General features: G+C 39.5%; 1 protein-coding gene across 3 annotated transcripts in view; it reads right to left on the reverse strand.

Annotated features, from left to right (window-relative positions):
* Positions 1-10,741, reverse strand: part of sipa1l1 (signal-induced proliferation-associated 1 like 1) — a 96,125-nt gene extending 85,384 nt beyond the window's left edge. For all 3 annotated transcript variants that reach the window (XM_085432209.1, XM_085432208.1, XM_085432207.1), the window contains exon 1: positions 10,367-10,741. The gene's annotated coding sequence lies outside the window, so the exon portion shown is untranslated. The remainder of the gene's footprint in view (positions 1-10,366) is intronic.
* Positions 10,742-19,365: the final 8,624 nt, after the last annotated feature.

Genomic DNA, 19,365 nt, shown 5'->3' on the forward strand with positions numbered 1-19,365 from the left:
ACGTTTAACATATTTTCAGGCGAGAATGTAGCTGTGTAAACCTCAAATATCTGCTCAGTTTATCAAGACACCACATATTTTCAAAAGTGCTCCAACGTTTTCGGAGACGTCTGTTACCCACTAGCTCGATAGCTAGGCTGGGTTCAAGGCTCACTAGAGCCCGTGAGAACACCGGACTCCCGGCAAATTGTTTTCAAACCCACCGCTGTCTTTTGCTACCCAGGTTAAACATGATATACAAGTCACTTAGATAACTTAAAAATGTTTTTTTTTTTCAGTATTTTATTTGTTCCTGAGTAAATCTGTTTGGCTGAAATTAAAGTTATAGTTTTTACACAGCTGAATAAACGTCAAACAGACAACTGATTATCAGAAGTGTGAGATACTCGAGAATATACTCCGGTGTCCTGTTATATTTTAGATAGCAAGGAGCAGATGGCCGAGTTTATTAAACTCCAACGAAACAATCTGCAAATTTCATTAAACTTTAATAAACTATCATCTTGTCTTTATTTTTAGTTAGCACATACCTTAAACACTTAAAGCTGTAAGCTAATGGTAGTTATATAAGAGCAGATGCATGCTGGTGCAATAAGCTGTACGTTGTACGTCCAATGGATGCATGATCTGATTAGTCGACTAATCGCAAAAATAATCGGTGACTAGTCGACTATCAAAATAATCATTTGTGGCAGCCCTATTGCAGACGCATGCACAGCTGCTCCCAACAGAGAAACAAATGATTAAGCTCATTAGAGCTAATTAGTGAATATTGCTGGACAGATTTCGAAAAAGTTCTACCAGATATTTTGAGTAATGTTACACATTTCTACATTTCCAGCGACAGACCATGACTTACAACCATTTTCATGATAATGTGCAGCTCTGATTATTTTGATGAAAACTGTCACAACTTGTTATCTTCAGTAAGAAAAGATGTGTCATTTGTGTTTTTACAGAATTTCATGTGTTATTGATTCTGAGAACTCAAACCAATTTAATACCTTTACAACTATACTTAAGTCCAAATGGCTTGTTACACAAATTCAGAGTAGAGCTGGGCGATAGAACGATAACGATATGTATCGCGATATAACTTTTACTCGATAGAGAAATTAAGCTATCGCGATAGACCTCGCCCCTCTTGTCCTCTTAAAAAAATAAATAAATAAATAAATAATAAAATAAAAAAAAGGTCAGCCAATCCAAATTAAGTAGCGCAGAGCCGAACCAATCACAGCCGCAGCGTCACGTCGCGTGACTTGTTACGTACAGCACAAGTGCCAAGCCGCACGTGTGTTTGTTTGGGAAGCAGCCAGCGGGTAATGGAGCCAGCGCGTAATGGAGGAAATGAGTGTGCCGACTAGAAAAATCAACCGAGCGTGACCGAAGAGAAAACAGATGATGGTTCCAATGCCGGAGAGATTGTCGAACGGAAGAGCCATAGAAGTTCCGTAGTGTGAAGGTATTTCGGCTATTTCAAGTCTGACAAAAAACAGAGTAGCGTGCACTGTAAATTGTGCCGAAAGCAAGTCTGGAAATACAATAAACTGGTGGATGCGTCACACTGTGCGCCACGTTATTGTTTCGGTGAAATGAATTTCTACAATACTGTTAATTCTACTCTCTGCAGTGTTTAAATGCTTACATATACACACAGTTACTGTCCGTCCACACATACGACTCGGTCCTGCTTCTATGCCCCAGCTTTGTTTACTTTTTCCCACCGAGGCTTCTAGACTTCTGATTGGCCAACATTTCTGCACGGTTAGGAATCTAGCGCCACCTGCTGCTTTGGCATGTTCATAGCAGCGTTTTCCTTCATTTCTGCCTTTATGTGTGGACGGGATTATTTTTTTAAAACGAAAACGGAAAATCTCCGTTTTCAAAAATGCCCGTGTACGTGTGGACGTAGCCTCAGTCTCTGACTGGAAGCGCTAATTCGTCATTCGGCTTTTGTCAGACTAAAGTAACTGTTAAAACTGTTTGAAAAGCTAAGCTATACAACAAGGAGAGATTGAGAATTTCCTTTTAGTTCTCAGTTTATTTGATATTGACAAAAGTTAGTCAGTTTTGTCTGTTCTTCTGTAAAACAAACTAAGATTTATTTTTAGAATTAATATTTTGTTTCTAAGTGGAATTGACAATTTAGTCTGTTTCGTTTGTTCTATTTTGAAACTTAAACGCTTTAGCGGCTGCCTTTTGTGTAGTTTGCAATATTTGCCTTTATTTATCTGAAAAAGTCTCATGTTCCTTAAGTACATCTACCCTGTTGAACTTATTATGGGAAATAAATATTTAAATAAAAACAAGCTGCTGATTATTTCACATTTTACTTGTGAGCAACGGCACATTTAAATCTTACAAATATAGTTATTTGGCTTATATCGTGATAGATATCGTTATCGCCTGAAATGAAAAAAACATATCGTGATATGAAAAAAATCTCATATCGCCCAGCTCTAATTCAAAGACTCGCAAACATGGCTCGAATCACTTTTTCTCGAGTTTTTAAAAGTCTCGCTGTTTATCGAGTTTTCGCAGTACGTGAAGCTGAAAAGGTCAAATAACAGCAAAGACAGTGAGCCATTTCAATTACCAAAAACCATTTACTGTCATTATGCAGAAATATTAACTTCACACACTCCTTGGCTCAGGTTGTGGGTTGCCAGATTGCACTAAAGATTAATCTGTATGTAGTGTGTGGATTTTAGACTGTTCCACAGGCAATCGGGCAACTTGCCGCATGGGCTGTCCAGCTGAAGGCAGAGTAACTTCCCTGTCGGAAACACGTGTTTGGAACACCAAAAAACAACCACCAACTTATCCAAACAGAGTCAGCCGAATAAATAAATAACTACACATGAACAGATTTCCTGAAAATTGGTTGTTTTCAGCATTTTAAAGTTTAAAAAACCTGAAAAATAGAAATGATGTTGGATATTTAAAATCACCAAAAATCAGTACCTGTACTGGTCTTGCAAATTTGTGTATTTTGGCTTCAGCTCCCCCACGACCCTGAATTCGATAAGCAGAAGAAGATGGATGGCTGGCTGGGTAGACAAATATAATGTCAGGGCTGTGCAGATTACAAGAGATTCCTGGGAGAAGGAGCAAAATGCAAACCCAATGGAAGACCATCTTTAAATAATATTAGGTATGCCATATATTTCTCCCAAAAAGTTATTTAAACAGTTTAAATATCATCTTTGTAGGGACACTATATGATTCACCTTTGGCAAATATTAAGAAATCTAAAACAATACAGAAAATGCTAACCACAAACGCAAGTCAAATTTAGCCGATGACATTAAAAATATGGGATAACAGCAACCTTAAAAGATTGAGCAACCAGAATGGGTTAAGTTGTCAAATAACTCTCCCAGTACTAATAACCCCAATTTGAGTAAGAAATTCAATCCAGTTCAAAGCTGACACTCAAATGATCACGAGTGCTGACATTACAAGGTAATTTCAGGAAAAATGGCTTGCATGGATTTCAAGTTGCACCTCCAGACACAAACACACACACACACAACAATTTCCCCCAAAAATGGCACAAGAGAGGCGGCAGCAATTAACAAATCCAACTGGGTCACAAAATGACTTCTTTCACTAATACCAACTCAGGCAGCCAACACCAGCAGCATCCATTTAGCCATCCAGAAATACAGAAATTTGAGAGCTTTGTCTGCTTGGAAACAGATGGCAAGGCAGTTGGTAGGAATTTCAGAAACACTCCAGTACATGTTAGTCTTATCCCCTAACAGTTTTTGTACTCAGTGGCACTCTTGCAATTTCATTATAGAGTTGACATGAGGAAGGGTTGAGGACAGTCTGAAAGAATTATTAATTTGACACAAACTCATTGTAATCCAGGATAATGAACACGTGCACCCCTGCAGTCAATGCTTTCTACCAGTTAGCTGACGTGCTGTTGTTGTTCTCTCACTTCTGCAACAGCAACTAGTATAATGCTGATAATAGCCAAGTCATTCAGCCACAAAGGACATGAACTAATAGTGAAATTCTGTGTCAATGATTATGTCCAAAAAAAAAAAAAAAAAAAAAAAAAAAAAAATAGAAAGATAAATCATTGTGTTATCACACCTTTCAGGTCTGTATCTAGTGCAAAACACATAAATCAGTAAATGCCACCTCATTTACTAATGTCAGTCAACAAGTCCAAAGAGCCAAACAGCTCTTTTTAAACATTAAAAAAAATAGATATTTTCAAGGCTGTGTCTAATCATGTAAAAAGCACATGATATCAATACTGACCACAATACTTTAAAAAGTAATACCTCTTTGTAAGGGATTACTTTGACTTCTTATGATTATTCTGTTATTACATTGAATAGAGTAGTTTGATAGAGCATCATAAATGTGAAAAAGTAGAATTTTTAAGTTATCATCATCTAAGGCAGCGGTCCCCAACCCCCGGGCCTCGGACCGGTACCGGTCGGTGAGTCGTTTGGTACCGGGCCGCAAGAGTTGAGGCTCAGGTGTGAAATGTATGGTTTTCAGCGTTATTTTGTTATCGTTTTTATTGTTAACTCTGTTTTCCTGGGTCTTTTCATGTGTGTTATGAATAAATCTTCTTTTTTTCGGTACCGGTACTAGTTTTATTTTGTTATATTTATTCGCGATACCTTAAAGGTCGGGCATAAACCGGTCCGTGGCGCAAAAAAGGTTGGGGACCGCTGATATAAGGCTACGTTCACACTGCAGGTCTTAATGCTCAATTCCGATTTCTTGATCAAATCCGATTTTTTTTGTCTACTTGTTCACACTACAAATAATATGCGACAGCAAACGCGCTCCAGTGTGAGCCCTCAAAGCGGCCTGCATGCGCAAAAGAAGACGTCACACACAACGCGCTCTGTTTAGACCCAGAGCAAACAATATTGTTTGACTGATGGCCCTTAATATAAAGACTTCAGACTTTACGTTTCCCGATTTTTGCTGTAAGTTATTTTGTTATTTACATAATAATGTAAATAACCTAATAATTATCCTTATTGCTGTTTAAGAGAGGAGCGGTGCTTCAAAGGATAGTTGCAGATTTATGTCAGAATCTGCAGATTATACAGTACAAATAAAATGTTCATGTTTCTCCAACGTTGTCTTCCCAACAACTTCACTGACATCTACACTGGATGGCCAGGAAGCGTTTACGATGTCTTCTCGGGCACTTCTCCAAAGCTGATAATTGGCGTCTGTCTTGTGTCAGTGACATTTAATGCGACTTGACCGTTCACCCAGCAGTCGCTTTCTAAAACATCGGATATGTATCGGATTCAGTACCATATGCGAAAGTGACCCAGATCGGATTTGAAAATATGGGATTTGTGCCGTTCACACTGTCATACCATGATCGGATATGGGTCGCATAGGGTCAAAAAAAAATCAGATTTGATGCGCTTTCGCCTGTAGTGTGAACGTAGCCTAAGTCGGACAAGCAGTTGAGAAAGAAGGAGGACATCACAAAAATTATAAAAGACTGATGCAGCTACTGTGAAATAACCCATTGGTTTCTTAAGTCCAATTTTGAAGCATCAAGATTTTCCATTTTCACCTTTGTCAAATACTCATTTGAAGGATTTGACAACAGCGGACCATAATTACAGTGAAACTGTACATTCGTTAGCTACCAACTTACACATTGATTCTCCTAGCATGATTTAGACTGACCAATATTTGTGTTTACTCAAAGCTGAGCAGCATCAGACCAATATTAAAAGCCTGGCCAGGAGCAGAGGCCCAAAGCCAGATGGAGTATCTGTTTAACCATTCACACCAATCTCAAAACACTGTATAATTACAGATTACGGCATCAGTCTGAAGAGAGCACTGACAGCCAGGAAAAAAAAAAAAAAAAAAACAATATGGGTGAAATTGGTGGCTAGTTATTCAGTCTGCAGCAGAACTGCAATCAATTCAATGGTTAACACTGCAAAACTAGATTGTAAGGGAATTTAACCTGGCTTTTTTGGATAATTCAAGAAGTAAACTTAAAATGTTCAGCCAACCTGCTGTGTGTAGGCCGGGGGATGCCAATGTAGTAGTATCTTAGGTTTTTATTCCAAGCTAATTTCTGCAAATTGCAATGAAATAATAAGGAGAGCAAAGGCACAAATGATCCCTGCCTAATATTCTAGCATTACAATATCCATATGAAGATACTCCACGTTCAATCTCCATCCTGGCTTATATCGTTTGTAAGGATTATACGTTTATTCTATAATATCTAGGCTGTTCTTGCTTTCAAGGCTTTTGTACAGTACATTGTGTTTACTTCCATGTTGATTAATCTGACTAGTCATTGTTCCCTGATGCTTATAGATTTTTTTTCCTCTCTCATTTGTCACAACTAAAATCTGAAGCCTTTATAATCCACAGTGCTTTCATCTGCTACAATCCACTTACAGCCCTAATTAAAAAGTTGTTTCACCAGACAGACGGGAAAGTGGAGAACTGGACAGGGATCCAAGTCCCCTCACCTCAGGTGGAATGGCTAAAAGTAACTGCTTCCTCTTGTGACCCCCTTTTTTCTTTTCTGGGTGCTTTGAAAAGGCCTGACAAAGCCTTCATGGGGTTTCATATTTATCCTCTGCAAAGGACCATGGATCAAAAGAGATAGGCAATTTCACATATCAGAGAAAACACCGCAAGGGCTGTTTGTTGGGTGAAAACAAAATGCTGGCTTGCACTTCAATGTGTCAAGAGCTTACAGACCCAGGCTTTCTAACATACCCTGCACTTAAGTATTTGGAGATACTGTCTTTCTGTTGACTACTTAAAAATTATTTACCAAAACAGGTGCCTGTACAAAACACATGTACATCTGATGTGAATCAGTCAGAAAATAGTTTGATGTTCATCTGTTGCTGCCTGCTTTTTGCCATTAGCGATGTCTTAGCTACTCCTCCATTTCCTCTATTTCTACCAGTGGCTTTGACTTCTTGCTCATTTTTTCACAAGATCAGCATCTGCTAGAAAAATGTGGTCATTGATAGAGTGTATTCTTAGTGTCACTTTACATGTTACTTCTGTTCCCAATTAGAGTTCATTATTTGGTCATTTCTGTATAAAAGGGGAAGTGAGCATGTTGGTCACCAATGAGACAGACCACAATCATGGTCATACAACTACAGCAGAGAGTATTATGATGTTTAGTCCAACTGCAACCTTACCTTCAAATAGCTCAGCTAGCTCACAAGAGCTAGGTTGCACACACTAATATGTGCTGAGCACTGATAGGCTGTTACTCAAGATATGTAATCAATAAGATTATCAATAAGACTAGAATGTGAGACATTTCTGTCAACCACAGAGCAGCATCTGAGGAAATTTTTAAAAAGAAAGAAAGAAAAGAAAAGCAACCGCCAAATTGTTAGCAAAAAGTCACCACCTGAAAACGTTTGCGTCTCACTGTTTAACTAGTTCCTTTATTGTCCGGGCCATCAACAAGATAATCAATACGGTAATCAATCCTTTTTTCAATGCTAATTAAGATTCCTGGTATTACTGACTTAAATTCAAAATGTGATTAAAGTCTGCACAGCATCTCAGTAAGAATCCCAGTATTTTGTATTACACCATTTTGCCAGGCCAAGTAGTTTTATTCAATCAGTCTGCCCTACAGTATGAGCTACTTACTGTTACAGAGTATTTCTTGCTCTGTTATTTCTCAAGAGACAGCCTACCCCAATACCTTAAACAGAGTGAACTCACATTCCAATCTCCAGCATGTAAAGAGTCACCAAAACAGACAGACAAAAGCACAAAAAATCAAAAGGTAAGCTCAAGAAAAGAAGCAACATAAATCATGAATCAAAATTAATGCAGAAAGGATCGACATGGGCACTCTGAAAGAGTGACGTGGTAATAGACAGAGATAAATATGAGGGATGTGGACAGAAATGAAGAGTGTGTCATAGTCCCCGGCATGCCATCCACAACAGAAAGAAAGCAAGCCGAGAGGAAAAGGCACTGTGATGGGCAAAAGGAGGAAGGAATCGTGGGAGGTGGGGAGTAAAGGAGCAGCAACAGAACTGAGACAGAAGGCGAGGATGAGGCAGTAACAGTGGAAGGGAGGGGAGCATAGTGAGGTATGTCGTAAACAGGTAAGACCCCATTATCAGATACTGTCAGTGATGCATTACACGTCAAAAGGGAAAGCGCTAGTATCCCAGTTATGGGATTAAAATGTCCTCCTATTCCTCACTTTGCATTTTCAGATTCTCTCCTTGAGCACCTCCAAATCTTTTCCTGTCCCAAGCGGGGCTAAACTACACATTTGAGACTTTTTCACCACATCCTAATTGAAGTGTTTATTTAAAATGCAGGATTTTGCTCACAAGAAGACACCAAGGTCCTGGGAAATTCTTTATTTGAAAGCAGTAAAGAAACCCCCTGCTGTGTGCTTGCGAAGGAGAGGGTTCATGCACACTGACCTAGGCTTTCTAGCAAAGCCTGCACTAAAGTCTTCGGGGATGCCTTTCTCTGTCAACCACAGTAGTTGAAAATAATTTATGCATCTCACAATCTTGACTGCATGATGACAACAGTCTCATTCATTCAACTCGTGCTGCTTAATCTAAAAACATGCAGATGTTTCAACATCCCAAAGAACTTAAAATAATCTTTCAGCTGCCCACCATCAGTGCTTGAATTTCTTTTCCGCCCCTCATATCTTTTTTTAAATTCAGCAACTACACGTGTGACAGAACATGTGCGCCTCCACCTACACACTCAATTTCAATAGTCTACTTAATATTATAAATGCGACACAGCTTCCAGATCAGCTCAGCCTTGGCATTCACAGGCACTGACGAGGGAGGGCTGATAGCATGAGATGCTCAACCGCTATATCAGAGTTTGGGTTTTTTTTTTTTTTGTTTGTTTTTTAAACGCAGCTGCTGCAGCAGCCAAAGCAAAAAGGACAAAGCAGCTCAAATGATGCCGTGGAAGGAAAGCATCTCCAGCGGTGCTGCTGTGTTGTTCGAGTTGAAAATTAGACCCATCCCAGTCAACCACCGAACAGACATGTAATTTCTTTGATGTGTCCATTAAGGATTTGTCAGTGAAGGGAGCTCTGTGTGTGTGTGTGTGTGTTAACCCCCTCCTCCCGGAGGGGTAATGCTGGTAGCCTGGGGGCAGACTCCACAGGTGGAGATGGCAGTAAAAAAAAAAAAAGAAGACAGAGCATCTACAGGAGGTCCATTAACAATACCCCCCCATGGTGACAGAGAGAGATCTCAGACACAAGCAAGTACTAACCTCTTTAAGACAAGCAAACTTTAATAAACTTAACTGGCCTATACAAAAAAAAGAAAAAGAAATGCTTACTTCATGGTTAAATCGTTTGATGAGCCAAGCTTCAGAGGCATCTTAAATGTAGCACTCCTACATCACTATTCAAATGTGACTAAACTACACTGACGGCCATTTTGATTAATGAGACTGGTGTTGACAGAGCCTTAGGTGGAAATAACTTCATTTTTGATTTCCAGCAAGTTCCTAAGCTTGCACTGCGCTCTGAAAATAACACATCACATGCAAGTAATACCATGAAAGAACACGTGAGTCCGGGGATAAGTAATAAACTTTGCATCTCTCATCACATCCCTGACTGATCTCTATGCCAATCAACACATTACAGAGCTGTGAAATGCTGCAGATGTCCAGGCAAACCATTCAAATCGGCAGCAGCAATGCCTGCTAACAGAAATGCACTGCAAATCATGCATTTGCACCAAGAGCTGCTTCCCCAGATAGAAGACATTTCTCTGATGAAAGTGGCCCCACGAGTCTTTACGCCAGCTGCAGCGTCCACATGTAAGATGATAAGACAGACAGCATAGGTTGGGATACACAGGAAACCCACTAGAGCGGCTGCGGCTAGCCATCCCCAATTATGCAGCAGTCACGGAGAGACTTAACCAAACAACCATTACCTTTATCTGATCGTCATTTTCGCAAGATTTCCTGTGTCTTTAAGAGCAACGGTGAATCGCTGTCTGAATTTTTAACTGTGGTGTCTGCGTGCATGTGTCAAAGAAGACGCCGTTAACTGAATGGGGGCTGAAAGCCTGCTCGTTATGATACAGGTAATAAAATCAGATACATGCTGGGAGGGGAAATAAAATCCACGCCAGTACCACGTAAACGTTACCTGAGCGCCAATTAAACTTTTCAGCCTTGTTTTCTCTACCTAAAATATACTGCATTTATCCAAATACTTAATCCACACTGGTTTTTAGCACACTAATAGCAGCTACAATCCGGCTAACCGAACACTAATGGATCTAATATCCCCCAGTTTCTATACGCACACCAACGGAGAAGAGAACGCACTCACCTTTATCAATTTCCACCTTTTCGACAGGAAAAATAACGCTCTCGCTGGTCATTCGGCGGCGCACACACAGACCGTAACTGCTGTAAAGGGAACCGGCTGTCAAAGCTTCGTAGCAGAAAACCTCCGCTGCTTTTCACCTTTGTATCTCTTGCTGTCCGAGCACTCCGCCGACCGCCTCTCGGTTTGTTCAAATCAGAAGTTCATCCAAAGTTGCAGCGGTTCGCCCCGCCTCGCGACGGCGATTAGGTCACCGCCTCCCTGTAATCCTCTGAGCTGTACTCTCGCGATACGGACAGCCACTGCTTATCAGACTGCGTAGCCTCGCGGTGACGCGGCGAATTGAATTAAAGAGAGGCCGACCCAGTGCTGTTGAAAAAGGACAGGAGAGAGGGAATGCGTTGCTCTGGCAACACAGTGGCTGGGCTTTCAGCGATGCCCCCCCCCCCTTTTTTTTTTTAATTCAAGCCAGTGATGTTGTGGCAGGTTTGCGTGTTGATAAACACTACCTAATCGATCTAATGCTTGCATCGGGGACAGAATAACAGGAAGCTACCTGCTGGAATGTGTTTACCCTGTATAAGAACTGCCATTTGGTTTTCAGCTGCTACATTGGGATATAATGAAGTATAATGAAGGTGCTCTTCATTCCTTAGATAACAGTACCGAGGGGTAATTTTGGCACTATTTGTATAAAAGAATACAAGCATCGAAAAGGATGAAGAGAGGCATTAAAATATTTAAATGTATCTATATTTTGCTAGTTCTCAGATATGAACCACAACGTGGGTCACAGATAAAACCTACCCACTACATTTGATGTCATTAGCCATTTCTGGGTCCAATGGCTCTTAACTTACACAAAGAAAACAAAGACTGAGACACATTAGAGTATTAAAATTATCAGTGTAGCTGGTTTTCCAGGTGTTACGATAAATAATATAAAATAAAGAAATATGCACAAGGTGTAGTTGCTTTAAAAGTTAGTAGTATGTTAACTAGCTAGTAGACATCTAAACATGGTGGTCTCTCTTAAGAATTAAAAAAAATATGGCTATGACTTTGGACTTAATAAAAGGAAAGAAAACTAAATATCAGCAACATTTGGATGGTTAGTGAAGTTGAGTTGGATCAAATAATAGTCTGGTAGCTATTTTAGGTATAACAAATGGCGTCACAGGGAAAGTAAACTGTCAAAACTTAAGCCAAGAAAACATCTGAGATTACAGTTAGTCAATAATATGTTTTTGTGTGGACTGGGTCAGGAAGATGGGACAAACCTACCCAGTCTACCCATTGACTAATATTAAGTTCATCACACATTGCTCAAGAGTTGTCAGTCATACACTTAAGACATGATGCAACCACTAGTTCCAATGGAAAAATCTGTATGAGTACACATTTCCCAGAGTCCGCTGGTTCTCACTAGGTAAAATAAGTTGCTGCCCCAAAAACCTAATGATCGATTTTTTTGTGTTTTCCAGGAAATAATCACTGACTACTAGTTCGTAAAACCTGCCTACAAAGAGCATTTTCTTTAACTTTGAAGGTGAACCATCTCTATTTCTGGTTTGCTGTTCACTCTAGCTCAGAGAGTATCTGGACTCTATTTGTGAATATGTGTTTTTCCTTAGTGACAGGTGGTTACTAGGGGGTCAGTGACTGGTCTGTAGGCCTGTGTAACTGGGGCTTTCACAATCTTTTCCTTTGCAACTGCCAACCCCAGCAACCACTCAAAACTGACTATAGAATACATGTTTTTCTTTCATTGGCGGTTGCCAAATGATTGCTGATTGGTCTCCAGGCTAGTGTGAATGGGGCCTTGTTCGTTAATCCTACATTGTCACCATGATTGCCACACATCTAAAATGCCAGAGAAGTTAACGTCACATGGTTAGTGATCACAGTTAGTGGTCACAGTTAGTGTCTTCAAAATCTCAACTGGCATGCACATGTCATCCACGGCCCCCCACAAATGTGTGTCATTCATAATGATGGTAAAAACCTAAAACTATATTTAATGTACAACTCAGATTAAGTAAACGTGGTTGGACATAGGTCAAATTCCATGTTCAGCCTCAGGTATTGAGATCCTGAGGTTAAGGTTAGGATAAGTTGAGAAAGTCTCTGGTTAGGGTTAGACCATCAAAAGCAGTGGTTATGGATAGGGAAGATGACCAGGTTGAGTCTCCACATTGTTCAGTTACAAGATCCTGAAATTGTTATTCATTTTATAAATGACAGTACAGCCCCTAGGACACTCTAAGACAGCTTCACGAGTCAGGACAATACCCAGATGCATCAAGCCTGGTGTGTATACTTCCATTATTAACATGGAAGTATACACACTTCATAACTAGTTACCTAGTTATGAGTTAGCACTCATAACTAGGTAACTAATTACCTAGTTATGAGTGCTAACTAGGTAATTAGCTAGAACTGATTGAAAGTATTCAGAAAAAAAACACACAACAACGACACAAAAACTAACAAATAACCTTAATATTGGATGCAACTGGTGTTGTTTTCACATTTTCACCTCTGAACTCTGTTGGGGAAAGCACTTGGTACAAGTCTTTTGTCACACACAAGAGGTGAGGGTACATTTTAGACGCACTCAATAAATAATTGCAGGACACAGGACACAAGATGGCCATCTAGCAGCAAACTATCGATCACCTGACTGTTCCCTGCACTCTTCTCACAGTGGCACAACTGGATGTCACATAGACTTTGTGCTATTTTTTTTCACTTTCATCTCTGTTGGGTAATGTCTGGTGAATTTTGGAGTTCCAGTGTACGTGAGAAAATTATTTGAGATCTGTGCTCTGTCATTCAGGAAGTTAACTCACAACAGTGTGAGTAACTAGAAACTGACAATGATCATAACAGTTCAGTAGGACTGGTGATCCACTGTTTGGAGGAATTTGCTCTTAAGCCTCTAAACCTGGTGTGTTTCCTATTAAACCACACCCATATGACACAGACGAGGTACTATATATTTATGTTTGTGTTTTAGTGCCAAGTATTTAAATGGGAGTCACTTACTGTAATGGTGAAGGTGTTTGCGGTAAACCTAATTCTAACACTTTCATCTATCCCAACCCCATTGCAACACAATAGTAAAAGTAAAGGAAAAACTAGCAGACCATTTAAAAGAGTGCTTCACTGATGTAGCATTGAAGCTCATGTAACATTGTTAGACTCAGAGTGGATAAAGAATCAAAATCGATCCCTGTTTTCTTATACTTGTTTCTACTGCTACTGGTGTTCAGAGCAGGGCCACTTTGATTGACAAGTGTCATGGCCCAGTCAGCTTACCCAGTGGCGTCTGCGAGGCCTCACCTGAGCTACATTAAGTCCCTTTACTGGATGCCTCTACTTTTTTGTGCTGTTGGAACCTTTAATTTAATTAGCTGACCAATACTTCAACATGCTGCATTATACAGACTATTCAAGAAGTCTGGTGTTCAGTTTTGATAAGTGAAATTCGATCATTTTATTAGTTACTATGCACTAATAAGCAAATATGTACGGTATGTCTGTGTGTTGTCTCTCAACAGTTTATGAATGGAGCTTCCTAACCAAGCTAGCTAGCATTAGCTTGCAATAGTTAGTGCATCATCTTCTTGTACAAATATGTTAACTACTTGCTTGAAAAAGCTAACATGGCAGTGGCGACTAAGTAGCTAACATTGAAGCTTCAAAATGTAGAATCCAAAAACAATGCGTGACATCACAGTAGTTGCTTTCATCATTAACATACACTCACTACATATCATTAGTAATAGCTGGAACAGTAAAAGGTGGGGTTCATTGAGATGCTAATGTAAAGTCAGGAGAAGTGTTCAAATCCAAAGACTTCTAAAGTAGTTAAAACACACAAATATTTATGCAGTGCCCACTCTGGAGCGCGAACAAGATGCTGTCCCAAGTGGATGCATTCAACTATCTCCAGGTCTTGGTCACCAGTGAGGGGAAAGAGGACGAGGAGACTGACAGGCAAATTGGTGATGTGTTATGGTGAAGATCGAGCCGAGCATGAAAGCAAAGCTGTCAATTTACCATCAATCTATGTCCCTACCCTCACTCTATAGTCATAAACTAGTGATGAAAAGAACAAGATTGCAGATACAAGTGGCTGACATGAGCTTCCACTGAAGGATGCCTGTACTCAGCTTCAAAGGTAGTGTGAGGAGCTCTCTGTTTTTGGGAGCGACTCAGACTAGAGCTCCAACTCCTCCAGATTGAAAGGAGCCAGGTAGTTCAGACATCTGACCAGGATGCCTCCTAGGTTAGGTGTGTCCATCTCTTGGCTGGCTTTGGATGATCTCTCCCCCTGGAATAGGTGGAGAGATCATCCCTGCCCTACCTGCTGCTGATTACCTGGATCAGGTGTGGTTTGCAAATAAGAAGCTACAAGGGCAGGTTAGTTGGAAAACAAGCAGGACAACGACCCTCGAGGCCTGGAGTTCGACACCTGTGGCTTAGATTGATACCCCCAAATTTCCGACCTGGACAGTAGAAGAAAATGGGTGGAAGAATGGTAAAACCATGACAGGTAAAAGGCCTACTTTAACTATGCACAGTCATTTAACCCTGAGGTGCATGAGTAGGGACCTTTGAACAACAGTCAAACAGTTCACAGTGATTGAACAGTATTTTTGCTTGAAATGTCCACTCATGCTCAAAGCAAAAACTTTATGATTACACCGGTTTATGTAGCCTCCAGGAGCTGTCTGCAGTACCTGTAAACATACTTTGATGTGCCTGGTTGTGTCTGTGCCAGTGGATTTCCCCATTAATTGCTCCTCTTAATTAATGGGATTTGTGCTTGAAACACAGCACATAAGTGAACGTATTTCCTACCACCCCAGAATATTTGGCAACTTTGAGAAGAGTTCTGTGATGTTGTTTGAGCAGCCTCGAGCTTAATAACTAGAAATCCTGTAGAGTGTAGCCTATTAGCAAATCACATCCACCACTGCGGCAAAAGATTTAGAACGATATTGCAGCCACATTAAAAAAGTCCCTACTTTCTTCAAAAACACTGCATTATTTATTTCTTCTTAAATTTTTAATTAGATAAGAGAAAGAGCATTGCCCTAATTAAAGTAGCTCAGCAGGTACCAATGTGAAGAGTGGGTGAAAGACACAAGATTTCAACTCTCACCCACATAATCACCTGTGAATAGTCACAAACTTATTCTGTATTCTCTGTCCCCAGCCTGTCTTTTCTCCTCTGCAGTTAATAAATGCGGTTCTAGTGGCAGCAGTTCACATTCTCATCTTCATTTAGTCATTTTCTCCCCAGTTAGCTCAGCCTTTCCTTTCATTTCTACTTTCCATATGTGCATCCATTATTGTAAAATGTCATCCAGGATGACATAAAAATCTAATAGAGACAAAGGAAAAGCGATTACTGTCATTAAAACTGCTCTATTCCTGTAACTCTGTGGGTCTTAACACTACCCACCCCGTTCTGTCATGGGGCGGATATTTGTGTGGGCGGTTTGTATTGTTCTCTGGTGAAAAAGTGCTCCCTCGGGATTAGTTCAAGTAGTCTAATTGGGTTAGCTGCAGAATGTAATTGAGTTTGGATTAAAGAATTGAAAAGACACATCAGCAACAAGATTCACTGCTCGTTATACCAGTAAAATAGTAAAGCATCAGATACTTAAGCAGAAGAAAATAATCAATTCATCTACAGGTGTTATTATGAATTCTATACAGCTGAGAAGCGAGTGTATTTATGAGAATAAATGTGACCAATGTAACTTCTGCCTTCATTAGAACTGCAGTCATGCAGAGCAGAGGGGAAGTTATCGGTGCTTCTGAAAACATAGAGTCCTGATGTGGAGAGATTGTGTGTCTAACAAACAACTGCTGACATTTCTAGCTGTCTAAACGTAATTTCCTGCTAATTTTCTTTGAGTATGTAACTGAATTTAGAAGGACAGTGAAGAGGAACAGCACTCTATAGCTGTCATTTTATTTTAGCCATACTTTATCTACCTTATAATTTAAAAAAGTATTGTATTTACTATGTTATGCCACAGAGATGTAAAAATCCAATACTTTTTAAGCCTGACATTGATTTCAATATCTTCCCCTAAGTTGTTTATACAAAACAAGTAATGGGAAAACCAAATTTTATAATGCAATTGACAGTCATCATCACACTATAGCTGACATGTCATTACCGATGTCACTGTGCGTATTTTACTTCCGCATTTCCCCTTTTTCCACTTATCTGCATAGATCTGCACAGCAAAAGGGATTTAATTTAAAATTACATTTTTATTTGAAATTTGGAGCATTAGTATAAATAAATAAACAATGAAAAGTACAGTGTATAACATATTGCAGATATGGTACGCATATAGGTCCAAACTGTGAACTGGGACAGTGAAGCCAAATCCTTAGAATGTCCCAGTTACATATTAATTATATACAGTACGTAACAGACAGTTATTGTGTTTGTATTATTGGTATAAATAAGTTATTATGTTCCAATTCCACATTTGATACAAATACATTATATGGAAAGAAACACTGGGCTTAATCTTTAAAGTCAAGTGTTTTCAGTCCCATTTCTACAGGTTTATGAAGTCGTTAAATCTGCCTTTGCAAACATTTGTGAAATAATGGGTTGCTCTAAAGAGCTGACTGACTTTGAGTGTGCTACTGTCATAGGATGCATCAACTGCAACAAGTCAGCTCATGACATTTCTTCCCTCATAGATATTCCACAATCAGCTGGAGGTCATATTATTGCAAAGTGGAAGCGTTTACAAAAACCCAAGACCTCTTGAGCAGAGTTGCCACTAGCGGGTATTAACAGTAGCACAAAACCTGTGTGCTGGGAGCTTCATGGTGGAGCCGATGCATGTAAGTTTTACATGCCAAGCATCTGTGCCATGTGTAGGTGGCTTTTGTCCATATAGCCTACTACATATACTAATAAATATAGTACATTTTGTAGAAAAGTAGCACAGTATTACTTGTCCACAATTTGTTTTTATTCTTAAGGAGTGTCTAAAGTAGCCTCTTTATTTTTCACGTGTCCTTTACTCTTACTGACCACTTGAAGTATGTTACAGTACAATTTGCATTTCAACCATAAAATCATGCAGTGCTTTATTCTATACACTTGGAGCACCAACAGATTCAGACCAGGAACCTTCATCCTATGGAGTTACACTGATAATCACCTTTTTTTATTTTATTTTATGCTTATAAAAATGAATATAAAAGTTACTTTCGCAACCAAAACTTACATTCAGTACAAAGCAATGCAATGGAGTAAGTCACAGATCAGATACGTGGTGCTTTTTGGAGCTCAGTCTTTATTACAGCATGCTCTTTGCATCACTACACATTATCATATCTGATGCCAAGACTGCAGCAGGCAATTATTACACGTCTGAGTCATATTAAGATGTCAAGTAGTGAAGAGTGAACCCAGAAAAGGACAGCGGTGGAATTCCTTACCCCGTTACCCCTGGAAGCAGAGGAATGAAAAGAATGGGTCCCATTCACGAAGTTCCACTCAAATGGTGCTCCTACACTAACAGAGATTGACACGAGGAAAGCGGCAAGTTCTTTTCACACACACTGGCTCTTTTGTCTCCTTTACTAAGGGGCGTAATGCAGACAGTGGCTCTGAAAATAGGCAGAATTTGATGCGCTTGTTTTACATGAGTGGAAACCAGTGTTTCTTGATTGGAGTGTGTGTGCAATTAGCGCTTTGTTGTATAATGTCATTGTATAAACTGCTAGGGCCATTTATTTGGCTGAGTGGCAGCCGTTTCAGAAAGACAGGAGGGGAGGGGCTATTGATAATATTCTCTCCAATCGCTACTTTGAAAGAGAGTAAAACACTTCACCCACTTTAACATTTGTGCACATTTTGAGCACATGTATGCCATGTTCCTTATAATTAAATTCAATGTGTCTTTCACCCTTAGGAGTAAGACATATCTGATGTTGTTAAGGAGTGTCTTAATATTAGGACTGCAAAAGTTGTAGCTAATTTCCTGAAGATGTCTCTGCATGGCGTCTGTTGATGCAGTAAAACCAGCCTCAGTCCACTTGCCGTGATGCTCTCCCAGGTTGGACTTTTCTCGACCTTAGTCCCAAGGCTGCAGTCATCCCTGTTGCGTATGCACCTTTTCCTTCTCTTCTGGTTACTTTCAGCTCTGTGCCAATAATCCAATTTTTCAGGAGTGATTATATGTGGCTAACTGTTGTTGTGGAGGATCTCAGTAACAGTCAGCACATCTTCCCTATGACTTTGGTTGAGCGGTATTCATAAAGTTTTAAATAAGTTATTAAAGTTCAGTATGAAATATTCTAGTAATATGAGATACAGGGTTTCTGATTTTCATGAGTTATAAACAATAACAAGCAAACACCAAAACAAACAGGGACTTAAAACATTTCTCTTTGCATGTAACAAATACAGTTTATCTCTTTGAAATAAGGAACAAAAATTAACTTTTTCATTCTTTTTAATTTTCCTTTTCTTAGATTGACTAGTGTTGTAGCATGCTGATATTAATCATATAATAATATATAATTATTAAAATCTGATTATTATTATGGTAACGCTTGCTTATTAGCATCAGTGACCCCAAGCTTATTGGCTGAGTGGTGACACTAGAAGTTGAGCAAAATTTTATGACCAATCAAGAATATATCCCAAATATTTATTTTACAGTGTCCAGTTAATATTAAAACTGTGTCCTCTGGGACTGGCTGTCTAAATTCTTCCAGCAGATGTTTGTGTATTTACAGATGAGTGAAATGTTTTACTGTCATGGCTTCACCTCGGCCAGTAGGAGCAACACAGAAAGTTGTCTTCCTTTCCTCCTTCAAACTCTTTTACATAGGGTCTGTGAATGTTGTACATAGAAAACTGTACATTAAAAACTTCACGATTTATAAGGGAAAACAATCTCACATTTGTTTCTGATTCTCTAGCAAGTTTCTTGTACGTA

This window comes from Copadichromis virginalis, linkage group LG15 (assembly GCF_057382275.1).
Source record: "Copadichromis virginalis isolate Kocher_CV1m ecotype Utaka linkage group LG15, C_Virginalis_male_GT1.1, whole genome shotgun sequence".
Taxonomy (NCBI): Eukaryota; Metazoa; Chordata; class Actinopteri; order Cichliformes; family Cichlidae; genus Copadichromis; species Copadichromis virginalis.